At 46.1% G+C, this 14476-nt stretch overlaps 1 long non-coding RNA gene across 1 annotated transcript; it reads left to right on the top strand.

The window, feature by feature from the left end:
* Positions 1-13255: 13255 nt before the first annotated feature.
* Positions 13256-14229, top strand: LOC134959288 (uncharacterized). The gene is made up of 3 exons (XR_010187391.1): positions 13256-13342; positions 13435-13512; positions 14181-14229. It is a non-coding gene; the product is annotated as an uncharacterized LOC134959288 (long non-coding RNA).
* Positions 14230-14476: the final 247 nt, after the last annotated feature.

Genomic DNA, 14476 nt, shown 5'->3' with positions numbered 1-14476 from the left:
TTATGCAGCGGGAACCCAGAGGAGACCACCTACAAGTGCATCTGGAACAGACATCGCCCACCTATTCAAACCAACCTATGACCTCTCCTGTACTGTAAATGACCATCCCTGTGTCCAATGGACAAAGAGATTACAGTATCCATTGTGTTAAGTTTTGGAAGATTGTATAAAAGAGCCAGCTGCATGCCAGGTCACACACAGACTCTTAAGGTCATCTACCCTGATGACTGAGGACCAGACTGAGAAGCGCAGGCGAAAACCAAACAAGTACGTACCATTGACTGTAGCCATTATTCTATTGTATTGTTTATATTGTTAACCCCTGCAAGTAAAGAACCGTTGGTGGGTTAGACCCCAACCTAGTTTTGAATTACAATTGGTATCGTGTTCCATTTCCTTGCTAAGGTTTAAAGTGTATTTACAGCCACTCGGGCTGCTGCATTGTGCTAACAGCATATAGGCCTGTGTACGCAAACTGTGTAGTCCCTACACCCTTTCGGCGTACATACGCAGAGTGCGTACACTGTGCGACCTTGTGTACGTAAGGTTTGTAAATAATATAAAGGTGAAAGGTTAATTACTGCAGCCGCAGCGGCTCAATATTAAAGTGTATCAAGTGTGTTTAAGGTATGTGCTTTTTAGTCCTGTAAGTAAACCAGCGTTTACAAAAGGGAGTAATGTAACAACTATGAAACCAGTCCTCTTGTTACCAGAAACATAAATGCAAAATGTACAATGATAGACTTAACAGGTGGATTATTATAAAAGCTATCAGACAGAGTGCCTGAAATAAACCAAGGGGGTCCACTGAGCAGACACCAGGTCAACTGGCTCCATAGAGGACAGCGTTTACAATTGTGGGCATCGTCCGGTTTTCACATGCTCACAGCCTAACAGGTCATAGCAGACTTAATCTATCAGCAAAGGGCGGAAAGTCATCCTACGTAACCTTTTCATGGTCGATGGATGTGCTGAAAACCCTATTTGTGTGCTGTTAGATTGCGTCTGCTCTGTCTGGTCTGCAGAGATGCTGATAGAACCCGTAAAACAGGAAAAAAGCTATTTAAAAAATCTGTGAATTTTTTTGGCGCCAAAAACGTACACAAAGGGCACTGATACTTTGCATACCCTCTCACATTGTTGCCGCAAGATATAGATTACTAGATTAATTTAGATCTGTGTGAAATCGGAATCATTTGTTGCTATATACAGATGTAGCCACCTTTATCTTGACTGTTTCTCCGCCGAGACGGGCGTTTAGTCACGCTAATGCGATAGCTGAGTTTAATCACAGGCAGGCGCGTTGAGGCGATCTAGAAACTCATCATGCATTACACATCTCCACCACTGTGTGGCTAATGCTCCACTAATCCAGTACTTTCGATCGTACAGTATAGCGGCGGATTGATCTACAGCTCTGGCAATACTGTAGGCGTAACGGGAGGCGGTGGAAAAAGTATGGAGTACTGTACAGTACTGTATGTGTATGGAGACGCAACTACAGTAATTGTGTAAAAGGAAGAATGTACAGTACAATGTATAAACACCGTGCTTTTAAAATATATGAGCGTCTGAGTTCGCTAATGCATAATGGGAATGGAGGACTAGCAGAAGGCGGAGGAAAACACCGTGCTTTACAAATGCGAGCGTCCGAGTCCTCTAAGGCAGGCTTTCCCAACCACGGTCCTCAAGGCACACCAACAGTGCAGGTTTTAGTGATATCCAGGCTTGAACACAGGTGACTTAATTAGTAGCTCAGTTATTTTGATTTAACCATCTGTGCTGCAGCCTGGATATCCCTAAAACCTGCACTGTTGGTGTGCCTTGAGGACCGTGGTTGGGAATGCCTGCTCTAAGGCATAAACCAACAGCAATGGGGCGGGGGCCGGGCGCTGTTTGCAGTACTTTCACACATGAAATTGGAAATCTCTCATGAGGCGTCGTGGGCTAGGGGTGAAGGCTCCCACCTCCCTCGCTGGGGGTCCAGGGTTCGAGACCTGATGTGCTTTCTTTCTTTTTTTTTTTTTTTTCTGTAATAATGCACTGTATTATTTTATTTACATTGTAAGACAGTCAATGGAAGGATGCACACAGGTTTCACATAAATCAAAGTACATCTGCAGGAGCGATTCTTTACGCTAAATGCAACCTACAGTACAGTACTGTAAGTGAGCAAAACAGTACTACAGTGGGCGTTTGTGTATTGCACATGACCTGCATTCCCTCCCTGTCTACTGCATGATCTGTGCAGGCTCCCATGGGGGAAGGGCAACAGGCTAGCAGGAGGCGGAGGAAAACACTGTGCTTTACAAATGCGAGCGTCCGAGTCCTCTAAGGCATAAACCAACAGCAATGGGGCGGGGGCCGGGCGCTGTTTGCAGTACTTTCACACATGAAATTGGAAATCTCTCATGAGGCGTCGTGGGCTAGGGGTGAAGGCTCCCACCTCCCTCGCTGGGGGTCCAGGGTTCGAGACCTGATGTGCTTTCTTTCTTTTTTTTTTTTTTTCTGTAATAATGCACTGTATTATTTTATTTACATTGTAAGACAGTCAATGGAAGGATGCACACAGGTTTCACATAAATCAAAGTACATCTGCAGGAGCGATTCTTTACGCTAAATGCACCTAAACAGCGTGAATGAAATGAGTGTATTCTGACGCTACCAACTGAGCAAAACAGTACTGTAGATCTTCAGCGTTTGTGTATTGCACAGGACCTGAATTTCCTCCCTGTGCAGGCCCCCAGGGGGGAATGGCGATGGGGGTAGGGGGGAGACGATGGAAAATACTGTGCCTTTGAAATGCAATTACATGAGCGTCCGAGTACACTACGGCATACTGTAAACCAACACCAATGGGAAGGAAGTGCCAACCTTATTTTTAATGTGTTCCCGTGACATTCACTTTAACATTTTTTTTTTCTCTCCAATACAGTACATCCAATGGAAGGATGCACACAGGTTTCACATAAATCAAAGTATATCTGCAGGAGCGATTCTTTACGCTAAATGCAACCTACAGTACAGTACTGTAAGTGAGCAAAACAGTACTATAGTGGGCGTTTGTGTATTGCACATGACCTGCATTCCCTCCCTGTCTACTGCATGATCTGTGCAGGCTCCCATGGGGGAAGGGCAACAGGCTAGCAGGAGGCGGAGGAAAACACAGTGCTTTACAAATGCGAGCGTCCGAGTCCTCTAAGGCATAAACCAACAGCAATGGGGCGGGGGCCGGGCGCTGTTTGCAGTACTTTCACACATGAAATTGGAAATCTCTCATGAGGCGTCGTGGGCTAGGGGTGAAGGCTCCCACCTCCCTCGCTGGGGGTCCAGGGTTCGTAGACCTGATGTGCATTCTTTCTTTTTTTTTTTTTTTTTTCTGTAATAATGCACTGTATTATTTTATTTACATTGTAAGACAGTCAATGGAAGGATGCACACAGGTTTCACATAAATCAAAGTACATCTGCAGGAGCGATTCTTTACGCTAAATGCACCTAAACAGCGTGAATGAAATGAGTGTATTCTGACGCTACCAACTGAGCAAAACAGTACTGTAGATCTTCAGCGTTTGTGTATTGCACAGGACCTGAATTTCCTCCCTGTGCAGGCCCCCAGGGGGGAAGGGCGATGGGGGTAGGGGGGAGACGATGGAAAATACTGTGCCTTTGAAATGCAATTACATGAGCGTCCGAGTACACTACGGCATACTGTAAACCAACACCAATGGGAAGGAAGTGCCAACCTTATTTTTAATGTGTTCCCGTGACATTCACTTTAACATTTTTTTTTTCTCTCCAATACAGTACATCCAATGGAAGGATGCACACAGGTTTCACATAAATCAAAGTACATCTGCAGGAGCGATTCTTTACGCTAAATGCAACCTACAGTACAGTACTGTAAGTGAGCAAAACAGTACTACAGTGGGCGTTTGTGTATTGCACATGACCTGCATTCCCTCCCTGTCTACTGCATGATCTGTGCAGGCTCCCATGGGGGAAGGGCAACAGGCTAGCAGGAGGCGGAGGAAAACACCGTGCTTTACAAATGCGAGCGTCCGAGTCCTCTAAGGCATAAACCAACAGCAATGGGGCGGGGGCCGGGCGCTGTTTGCAGTACTTTCACACATGAAATTGGAAATCTCTCATGAGGCGTTGTGGGCTAGGGGTGAAGGCTCCCACCTCCCTCGCTGGGGGTCCAGGGTTCGAGACCTGATGTGCTTTCTTTCTTTTTTTTTTTTTTTTTCTGTAATAATGCACTGTATTATTTTATTTACATTGTAAGACAGTCAATGGAAGGATGCACACAGGTTTCACATAAATCAAAGTACATCTGCAGGAGCGATTCTTTACGCTAAATGCACCTAAACAGCGTGAATGAAATGAGTGTATTCTGACGCTACCAACTGAGCAAAACAGTACTGTAGATCTTCAGCATTTGTGTATTGCACAGGACCTGAATTTCCTCCCTGTGCAGGCCCCCAGGGGGGAAGGGCGATGGGGGTAGGGGGGAGACGATGGAAAACTGCACTACTGTGACATGACGTGAATAAGATGAATTCAGGTGAGTACTGCATCATCTGTCATGAAATCAATTTGTAATGTAATGAACAGTACTGAGATGGTTAAGGGTGGGAGGGCTGCATGCTGATGTGTGTCATAATGTTTATAAGGGCAATGCTTATGTGTGTTACAATGTCTATAAAGGTAGTGTTCTGTCTAATACCCTGGACCTACTGTACTGTAGCGATACTGTAAGTGTACTGTATGTCACATTTAGAAATGTGCCCCTTAAGTTTTGAAGACAGTACAGTACACTATGCCCTCCTGAGTGATTAGGTGCAGGGTACTAGAATGAACAATTCCATTTATTGTGATGTCATAAAGATGCTGTCAATGTTGAATTTCATTGGCTGTACAGTATGCTGCCATTATACTGTATATATATTTTTACAGGGCTGGTAGCACGACGTCACAGGAGGCGGGACAGGCGCCGCCAAGCTGGTAAGTATTGTCAAATACAGTGGTGTACAGTACATAGTGATTTCTATAGTCCCAACCCCCTGTCCTGACCATCACAGATAACTCGCTGCAATCCGTTAATGTTAAGAATGTCTGTTTACAAAACTAAATGAAAATATTAAACACAAAGTATAAATAACATTGTAGATAGCTGAATACCCGTGCTTCGCTACGGGATGAGGATGGTAAATTCCAGTGATAGTTGTTTGTTAATTTACGTTTGTTGGCGATCTAGTATATAGTAGAGATGAGCGCCTGACATTTTTCGGGTTTTGTGTTTTGGTTTTGGGTTCGGTTCCGCGGCCGTGTTTTGGGTTCGAACGCGTTTTGGCAAAACCTCACCGAATTTTTTTTGTCGGATTCGGGTGTGATTTGGATTCGGGTGTTTTTTCCCAAAAACACTAAAAAACAGCTTAAATCATAGAATTTGGGGGTCATTTTGATCCCAAAGTATTATTAACCTCAAAAACCATAATTTACACTCATTTTCAGTCTATTCTGAATACCTCACACCTCACAATATTATTTTTAGTCCTAAAATTTGCACCGAGGTCGCTGTGTGAGTAAGATAAGCGACCCTAGTGGCCGACACAAACACCGGGCCCATCTAGGAGTGGCACTGCAGTGTCACGCAGGATGTCCCTTCCAAAAAACCCTCCCCAAACAGCACATGACGCAAAGAAAAAAAGAGGCGCAATGAGGTAGCTGTGTGAGTAAGATTAGCGACCCTAGTGGCCGACACAAACACCGGGCCCATCTAGGAGTGGCACTGCAGTGTCACGCAGGATGGCCCTTCCAAAAAACCCTCCCCAAACAGCACATGACGCAAAGAAAAAAAGAGGCGCAATGAGGTAGCTGACTGTGTGAGTAAGATTAGCGACCCTAGTGGCCGACACAAACACCGGGCCCATCTAGGAGTGGCACTGCAGTGTCACGCAGGATGGCCCTTCCAAAAAACCCTCCCCAAACAGCACATGACGCAAAGAAAAAAAGAGGCGCAATGAGGTAGCTGACTGTGTGAGTAAGATTAGCGACCCTAGTGGCCGACACAAACACCGGGCCCATCTAGGAGTGGCACTGCAGTGTCACGCAGGATGTCCCTTCCAAAAAACCCTCCCCAAACAGCACATGACGCAAAGAAAAAAAGAGGCGCAATGAGGTAGCTGTGTGAGTAAGATTAGCGACCCTAGTGGCCGACACAAACACCGGGCCCATTTAGGAGTGGCACTGCAGTGTCACGCAGGATGTCCCTTCCAAAAAACCCTCCCCAATCAGCACATGATGCAAAGAAAAAGAAAAGAAAAAAGAGGTGCAAGATGGAATTATCCTTGGGCCCTCCCACCCACCCTTATGTTGTATAAACAAAACAGGACATGCACACTTTAACCAACCCATCATTTCAGTGACAGGGTCTGCCACACGACTGTGACTGATATGACGGGTTGGTTTGGACCCCCCCCAAAAAAGAAGCAATTAATCTCTCCTTGCACAAACTGGCTCTACAGAGGCAAGATGTCCACCTCATCTTCACCCTCCGATATATCACCGTGTACATCCCCCTCCTCACAGATTATCAATTCGTCCCCACTGGAATCCACCATCTCAGCTCCCTGTGTACTTTGTGGAGGCAATTGCTGCTGGTCAATGTCTCCGCGGAGGAATTGATTATAATTCATTTTAATGAACATCATCTTCTCCACATTTTCTGGATGTAACCTCGTACGCCGATTGCTGACAAGGTGAGCGGCGGCACTAAACACTCTTTCGGAGTACACACTTGTGGGAGGGCAACTTAGGTAGAATAAAGCCAGTTTGTGCAAGGGCCTCCAAATTGCCTCTTTTTCCTGCCAGTATAAGTACGGACTGTGTGACGTGCCTACTTGGATGCGGTCACTCATATAATCCTCCACCATTCTATCAATGTTGAGAGAATCATATGCAGTGACAGTAGACGACATGTCCGTAATCGTTGTCAGGTCCTTCAGTCCGGACCAGATGTCAGCATCAGCAGTCGCTCCAGACTGCCCTGCATCACCGCCAGCGGGTGGGCTCGGAATTCTGAGCCTTTTCCTCGCACCCCCAGTTGCGGGAGAATGTGAAGGAGGAGATGTTGACAGGTCGCGTTCCGCTTGACTTGACAATTTTGTCACCAGCAGGTCTTTCAACCCCAGCAGACCTGTGTCTGCCGGAAAGAGAGATCCAAGGTAGGCTTTAAATCTAGGATCGAGCACGGTGGCCAAAATGTAGTGCTCTGATTTCAACAGATTGACCACCCGTGAATCCTTGTTAAGCGAATTAAGGGCTGCATCCACAAGTCCCACATGCCTAGCGGAATCGCTCCCTTTTAGCTCCTTCTTCAATGCCTCCAGCTTCTTCTGCAAAAGCCTGATGAGGGGAATGACCTGACTCAGGCTGGCAGTGTCTGAACTGACTTCACGTGTGGCAAGTTCAAAGGGCATCAGAACCTTGCACAACGTTGAAATCATTCTCCACTGCACTTGAGACAGGTGCATTCCATCTCCTATATCGTGCTCAATTGTATAGGCTTGAATGGCCTTTTGCTGCTCCTCCAACCTCTGAAGCATATAGAGGGTTGAATTCCACCTCGTTACCACTTCTTGCTTCAGATGATGGCAGGGCAGGTTCAGTAGTTTTTGGTGGTGCTCCAGTCTTCTGTACGTGGTGCCTGTACGCCGAAAGTGTCCCGCAATTTTTCTGGCCACCGACAGCATCTCTTGCACGCCCCTGTCGTTTTTTAAAAAATTCTGCACCACCAAATTCAAGGTATGTGCAAAACATGGGACGTGCTGGAATTTGCCCATATTTAATGCACACACAATATTGCTGGCGTTGTCCGATGCCACAAATCCACAGGAGAGTCCAATTGGGGTAAGCCATTCCGCGATGATCTTCCTCAGTTGCCGTAAGAGGTTTTCAGCTGTGTGCGTATTCTGGAAAGCGGTGATACAAAGCGTAGCCTGCCTAGGAAAGAGTTGGCGTTTGCGAGATGCTGCTACTGGTGCCGCCGCTGCTGTTCTTGCGGCGGGAGTCCATACATCTACCCAGTGGGCTGTCACAGTCATATAGTCCTGACCCTGCCCTGCTCCACTTGTCCACATGTCCGTGGTTAAGTGGACATTGGGTACAACTGCATTTTTTAGGAGACTGGTGAGTCTTTTTCTGACGTCCGTGTACATTCTCGGTATCGCCTGCCTAGAGAAGTGGAACCTAGATGGTATTTGGTAACGGGGGCACACTGCCTCAATAAATTGTCTAGTTCCCTGTGAACTAACGGCGGATACCGGACGCACGTCTAACACCAACATAGTTGTCAAGGACTCAGTTATCCGCTTTGCAGTAGGATGACTGCTGTGATATTTCATCTTCCTCGCAAAGGACTGTTGAACAGTCAATTGCTTACTGGAAGTAGTACAAGTGGGCTTACGACTTCCCCTCTGGGATGACCATCGACTCCCAGCGGCAACAACAGCAGCGCCAGCAGCAGTAGGCGTTACACGCAAGGATGCATCGGAGGAATCCCAGGCAGGAGAGGACTCGTCAGACTTGCCAGTGACATGGCCTGCAGGACTATTGGCATTCCTGGGGAAGGAGGAAATTGACACTGAGGGAGTTGGTGGGGTGGTTTGCGTGAGCTTGGTTACAAGAGGAAGGGATTTACTGGTCAGTGGACTGCTTCCGCTGTCACCCAAAGTTTTTGAACTTGTCACTGACTTATTATGAATGCGCTGCAGGTGACGTATAAGGGAGGATGTTCCGAGGTGGTTAACGTCCTTACCCCTACTTATTACAGCTTGACAAAGGGAACACACGGCTTGACACCTGTTGTCCGCATTTCTGGTGAAATACCTCCACACCGAAGAGCTGATTTTTTTGGTATTTTCACCTGGCATGTCAACGGCCATATTCCTCCCACGGACAACAGGTGTCTCCCCGGGTGCCTGACTTAAACAAACCACCTCACCATCAGAATCCTCCTGGTCAATTTCCTCCCCAGCGCCAGCAACACCCATATCCTCCTCATCCTGGTGTACTTCAACACTGACATCTTCAATCTGACTATCAGGAACTGGACTGCGGGTGCTCCTTCCAGCACTTGCAGGGGGCGTGCAAATGGTGGAAGGCGCATGCTCTTCACGTCCAGTGTTGGGAAGGTCAGGCATCGCAACCGACACAATTGGACTCTCCTTGTGGATTTGGGATTTCAAAGAACGCACAGTTCTTTGCGGTGCTTTTGCCAGCTTGAGTCTTTTCAGTTTTCTAGCGAGAGGCTGAGTGCTTCCATCCTCATGTGAAGCTGAACCACTAGCCATGAACATAGGCCAGGGCCTCAGCCGTTCCTTGCCACTCCGTGTGGTAAATGGCATATTGGCAAGTTTACGCTTCTCCTCCGACAATTTTATTTTAGGTTTTGGAGTCCTTTTTTTACTGATATTTGGTGTTTTGGTTTTGACATGCTCTGTACTATGCCATTGGGCATCGGCCTTGGCAGACGACGTTGCTGGCATTTCATCGTCTCGGCCATGACTAGTGGCAGCAGCTTCAGCACGAGGTGGAAGTGGATCTTGATCTTTCCCTAATTTTGGAACCTCAACATTTTTGTTCTCCATATTTTAATAGGCACAACTAAAAGGCACCTCAGGTAAACAATGCAGATGGATGGATTGGATACTAGTATACAATTATGGACGGGCTGCCGAGTGCCGACACAGAGGTAGCCACAGCCGTGAACTACCGCACTGTACTGTGTCTGCTGCTAATATATAGACTGGTTGATAAAGAGATAGTATACTCGTAACTAGTATGTATGTATAAAGAAAGAAAAAAAAACCACGGTTAGGTCACTGGTATATACAATTATGGACGGGCTGCCGAGTGCCGACACAGAGGTAGCCACAGCCGTGAACTACCGCACTGTACTGTGTCTGCTGCTAATATATTGACTGGTTGATAAAGAGATAGTATACTCGTAACTAGTATGTATGTATAAAGAAAGAAAAAAAAACCACGGTTAGGTCACTGGTATATACAATTATGGACGGGCTGCCGAGTGCCGACACAGAGGTAGCCACAGCCGTGAACTACCGCACTGTACACTGGTTGATAAAGAGATAGTAGTATACTCGTAACAACTAGTATGACGACGGTATAAAGAATGAAAAAAAAACCACGGTTAGGTGGTATATAATACAATTATGGTTGGACGGACTGCCTGCCGAGTGCCGACACAGAGGTAGCCACAGCCGTGAACTACCGCACTGTACACTGGTTGATAAAGAGATAGTAGTATACTCGTAACAACTAGTATGACGACGGTATAAAGAATGAAAAAAAAACCACGGTTAGGTGGTATATAATACAATTATGGTTGGACGGACTGCCTGCCGAGTGCCGACACAGAGGTAGCCACAGCCGTGAACTACCGCACTGTACACTGGTTGATAAAGAGATAGTAGTATACTCGTAACAACTAGTATGACGACGGTATAAAGAACGAAAAAAAAACCACGGTTAGGTGGTATATATTATAATACAATTATGGATGGACGGACTGCCTGCCGAGTTCCGACACAGAGGTAGCCACAGCCGTGAACTACCGCACTGTACACTGGTTGATAAAGAGATAGTAGTATACTCGTAACAACTAGTATGACGACGGTATAAAGAACGAAAAAAAAACCACGGTTAGGTGGTATATATTATAATACAATTATGGATGGACGGACTGCCTGCCGAGTTCCGACACAGAGGTAGCCACAGCCGTGAACTACCGCACTGTACACTGGTTGATAAAGAGATAGTAGTATACTCGTAACAACAAGTATGACTATGACGACGGTATAAAGAAAGAAAAAAAAAACCACGGTTAGGTGGTATATAATACAATTATGGATGGACGGACTGCCTGCCGAGTGCCGACACAGAGGTAGCCACAGCCGTGAACTACCGCACTGTACTGTGTCTGCTGCTAATATAGACTGGTTGATAAAGAGATAGTATACAATACTACTAATATACTGGTGGTCAGGCACTGGTCACCACTAGTCACACTGGCAGTGGCACTCCTGCAGCAAAAGTGTGCACTGTTTAATTTTAATATAATATTATTTATCATGTACTCCTGGCTCCTGCTATAACAACCTGCAGTGCTCCCCAGTCTCCCCCACAATTATAAGCTTTATATACAATACATTGATGTGCAGCACACTGGGCTGAGCAGTGCACACAGACTGAGTCACTGTGTGACTGTGTATCGTTTTTTTCAGGCAGAGAACGGATATATTAAATAAAACAAACAACTGCACTGTCTCTGGTGGTCACTGGTCACTGTGGTCGTCAGTCACTAAACTCTGTCTGCACTCTGCACTCTCTTCTAATCTACAGTATCACAGCAATCTCTCTCTCTCTCTTCTAAATCTAATCTAAATGGAGAGGACGCCAGCCACGTCCTCTCCCTATCAATCTCAATGCACGTGTGAAAATGGCGGCGACGCGCGGCTCCTTATATAGAATCCGAGTCTCGCGAGAATCCGACAGCGTCATGATGACGTTCGGGCGCGCTCGGGTTAACCGAGCAAGGCGGGAAGATCTGAGTCGCTCGGACCCGTGAAAAAAAAAGTGAAGTTCGTGCGGGTTCGGATTCAAAGAAACCGAACCCGCTCATCTCTAGTATATAGTACTGTATACTATAAGCATACTGTATCTTGCCTCTCTGATGCAGATTGTTTATTGGCCGGACCCCTTTTTGGTCCTGGATACTGTACAGTACATGTTTCAAATTGACAGCTTCACTTACAGTACTGTTATTTTTTTCCCCACAGTACCACCACCACCACCACCACCACCACCACCACCACCACCTGCTGCGCTGCCAGGTATTGTGTAACGAGAATTCTGGTGCTACTGTCATCGTTGTTACACTACTGTACATGTGTCCTGGATACTGTACAGTACATGTTTCCAATTGACAGCTTCACTTACAGTACTGTTATTTTTTTTCCCACAGTACCAACACCACCACCACCACCACCACCTGCTGCGCTGCCAGGTATTGTGTAACGAGAATTCTGGTGTGACTGTCATCGTTACACTACTGTACATGTGTCCTGGATACTGTACAGTACATGTTTCCAATTGACAGCTTCACTTACAGTACTGTTATTTTTTTTCCCACAGTACCAACACCACCACCACCACCACCACCACCACCACCACCTGCTGCGCTGCCAGGTATTGTGTAACGAGAATTCTGGTGCTACTGTCATCGTTGTTACACTACTGTACATGTGTCCTGGATACTGTACAGTACATGTTTCCAATTGACAGCTTCACTTACAGTACTGTTATTTTTTTTCCCACAGTACCAACACCACCACCACCACCACCACCACCTGCTGCGCTGCCAGGTATTGTGTAACGAGAATTCTGGTGTGACTGTCATCGTTACACTACTGTACATGTGTCCTGGATACTGTACAGTACATGTTTCCAATTGACAGCTTCACTTACAGTACTGTTATTTTTTTCCCCACAGTACCAACACCACCACCACCACCACCACCACCACCTGCTGCGCTGCCAGGTATTGTGTAACGAGAATTCTGGTGCTACTGTCATCGTTACACTACTGTACATGTGTCCTGGATACTGTACAGTACATGTTTCCAATTGACAGCTTCACTTACAGTACTGTTATTTTTTTTCCCACAGTACCAACACCACCACCACCACCTGCTGCGCTGCCAGGTATTGTGTAACGAGAATTCTGGTGTGACTGTCATCGTTACACTACTGTACATGTGTCCTGGATACTGTACAGTACATGTTTCCAATTGACAGCTTCACTTACAGTACTGTTATTTTTTTCCCACAGTACCACCACCACCACCACCACCACCACCACCACCTGCTGCGCTGCCAGGTATTGTGTAACGAGAATTCTGGTGCTACTGTCATCGTTGTTACACTACTGTACATGTGTCCTGGATACTGTACAGTACATGTTTCCAATTGACAGCTTCACTTACAGTACTGTTATTTTTTTTCCCACAGTACCAACACCACCACCACCACCTGCTGCGCTGCCAGGTATTGTGTAACGAGAATTCTGGTGTGACTGTCATCGTTACACTACTGTACATGTGTCCTGGATACTGTACAGTACATGTTTCCAATTGACAGCTTCACTTACAGTACTGTTATTTTTTTTCCCACAGTACCAACACCACCACCACCTGCCCACCAGCACCAGACTGGCACGGAGGAGGCGCCGCCGACACCATCCGAGAGCTCCGGAAGTGGTAATAATTACTTTTTGTTACAGACACACTAGTTTCCTACAGTATTACTGTAATTTTTGTATTTTACAATACTTGTCATCTTTTACACACAGACCGCCTCGTAATTGATACGGAGGCGGAGGAGGATCTCATTTACGTTGAGTCGGGGGAGGAAGAGGAGCCAGATTATAGTAAGTACAGTAGGATTTTCTCAAGCCCATTCTTAAAAGTATTGACCAAGTCCACTTTTATTACTTTTCAGGCAGGGAATTCCAAACATGTACTGTACAGTATTTCCCTCACTGTGAAGACCCCTTTTCGCCTCTGTGCGAAATCGCCTCTACTTCAACAAGAGTTACTGTGCACGTGTCCTCTGTGTCCATCTTATCAAAAACAGTTCCTGTGTATTGTCCCCTTACTGTATACAGTATATTTGTAAAGGTTAATCATGTCCCCTCTTAATCTCCTCTTTTCCAATGTAAACATGCCTAGCCTGCCTTTCCTTGTATTCCATCTTCTCAATCCACTTCATCACTTTGGTCGCCCGCCTCTAAACCTTTTGTAGTTCCACGATATCCATTTTGTATTATGGTGCCCAAAATTGTGCATCCTACCCACCCTCCACTAGCCTAACCCTCCAATCATACTCTGAATCCACACTCTGCATTCTGAATGTCGGGATCCAGACAGCAGGTCTTTTAAATACAGTACTGTATGTCCCCTACCACTGGACAGTCATTCTGCTCCTACTGTATTATGAATATATCTCTGCCTCCTGTAGCACTGTACTACTGTGCAATTTTGTAGTAACTGTACTCTACTGTATTTTGTTTATAATATTTTTTTATTTTCAACTCAGTAATTATTGACAGTGAGGAGGAAGAGAATAAACCCTCTCCCCAACTTGGTAAGTAAACTGCAGTATTGTACTGTACTGTACATTGTGTTAAACCAATGGGTTGGGTTTGCGTGACCAGCAGTCAGGATTCTAGCGGTCAGGTGACCGACAGTGGCATCCTGATTGCAGCAATCCCAACAGGGTGAGGTACGGTATCCTAACCCTCCTCCACTACCCCCTGATTCTGGCCTCGACATTCTCGTCTCTGTGTGCGAAATCTACTCTCCTCCTCCAATTCCTGACTGAATTTTTGCTTT

The sequence above is a fragment of the Pseudophryne corroboree genome, chromosome 1 (genome assembly GCF_028390025.1).
Source record: "Pseudophryne corroboree isolate aPseCor3 chromosome 1, aPseCor3.hap2, whole genome shotgun sequence".
NCBI classification, from domain to species: Eukaryota; Metazoa; Chordata; class Amphibia; order Anura; family Myobatrachidae; genus Pseudophryne; species Pseudophryne corroboree.
The sequence above is the reverse complement of the archived record's forward strand: the minus strand, read 5'-3'. Positions and strand labels throughout refer to the sequence as shown.